We start from the raw sequence: 1,617 nt of genomic DNA, 5'->3' as shown, positions 1-1,617 counted from the left end.
CTTAGGTCAATTGTCTTCTTAGATCTAGGCTTAATTTCATGTTTTCATCTTGTTTTCTTTACAATTTCTTGTTTCTACATCGTCATTCTCTTAGTTTGTAGTGTTAATTTCCCTTTTTGTGCATCTCTTTAGTTTTATGAACATCATTGTTGGATTTGGATTCCTTTTAATGAAATTTATGTTTTATGTTCTTTTATTGTTTAATTGAGTTGTTATTATTGTTTCCTTGCAATTAGTAGTTGTTAGATTTTATTATTCTTGCACTTTTATGATGCTTTCCTTTTATGCCTTCCAAATATTTGACAAAATGCTTGTTGGATGTTAGAGTAGCTTTTTGAGCATTCTTGGCTTCGAAAGAGAAATTAGGCAATTTGAGTCATTAATACCCAACTCATGTTGGTGATCTAGAGTTGTTAGTTAATATTATTTCCATTGACTCTAATTTCTTGCTAATTCAATTAGTGAGTTGATAAGGACTTTTGGATTGAGATTAACTAGTCTTATTTGACTTTCTCCCTATGTTGAAGATAACAGTGTACCTTCTTCCTATGTTGGAGATGTCAAAATAGGATATGCTCTTGTTAATCATTGTTATGATTAGTGACTAGGATGGAAAGCCTATATTCTCAATCCTTACTATGAATGTCTCTCTTTATCACTTGTTTTCTTTACTTGCTTGCTTTATTTTCTTGCCATTTATTTTTTTGCCCTTTTACCAAATCAAACCCCCCTTGTTCCTTCATAGCCAATAATTGATCACTTCATTGCAATTCCATGTGAGAGGACCCGAGGTTTAAATACTTCGGTTAATTTTTATTGGGTTTGTACTTGTGATAACCAATTATTAAAATTTGATTTGAGGATCGATTATCGGTTTAGGCTATGCTCACAATGTATTTTATTAAATTCTAAACCGGTATAAATTCTCATTATCAATTATCTAAACACATTTTGGACATTTCACATAAGCCCTCATAAAAGATATCCAGCTAGGTCCATTTAGAAAACATGTAGGGAGGGCATTGCCTGGTCAGCAGCTTGTATCTCTCCCAAGCTTCATAGAGGGTCTCACCATCTTTTTGTTTGAAGGTCTGAACCTCCACCCTTAGCTTAGTCAGCTTTTGGTGGGAAAAACTTAGTCAGGAATCCAATGACAACCTTATCCCAAGTATTCAGACTCTCCTTATGTTGACAATCTAACCACAGCTTTGCTCTATACCTCAAAGTAAATGGGAAGAGCATGAGTTTGTAAACTTCAGGGTTCACTCCATTCATCTTTACAGTATCACAAATCTGTAAAAAATTAGAAATAAACTGATTTAGATCTTTCTGAGGGAGTCCATGATACTGGCAATTTTGTTGCACAAGAGTGACTAGCTGCGGCTTCAACTCAAAGATGTTTGCAGCTATAGGAGGCACCACAATGCTTTTTCCCATAAAGATCTGTATTGGGAGTAGTGTATGGGCCAAGCACTCTTCTAGGTTACTCATTCTCATTTATATTTGCCATATTGGCATTCACAGCATGATTCTGATCCATGGTGGACTCTGCAGCTTCCTTTTCAGAAGTTTCACTCAGATTTTCTCTAGCCTTGTAAAGTCTAGCTTGTTGCAAGT

General features: G+C 34.9%; 1 non-coding gene across 1 annotated transcript; it reads left to right on the top strand.

The window, feature by feature from the left end:
• Positions 1-1,008: 1,008 nt before the first annotated feature.
• LOC112724292 (small nucleolar RNA R71) lies at positions 1,009-1,112 on the top strand. The gene has a single exon (XR_003163462.1). It is a non-coding gene; the product is annotated as a small nucleolar RNA R71 (small nucleolar RNA).
• The last annotated feature ends 505 nt before the right edge of the window (positions 1,113-1,617 follow it).

This window comes from Arachis hypogaea, chromosome 11 (genome assembly GCF_003086295.3).
Source record: "Arachis hypogaea cultivar Tifrunner chromosome 11, arahy.Tifrunner.gnm2.J5K5, whole genome shotgun sequence".
Lineage (NCBI taxonomy): Eukaryota > Viridiplantae > Streptophyta > Magnoliopsida > Fabales > Fabaceae > Arachis > Arachis hypogaea.
Note: the sequence above shows the minus strand (reverse complement) of the source record. Positions and strands in the feature narration are given on the sequence as shown.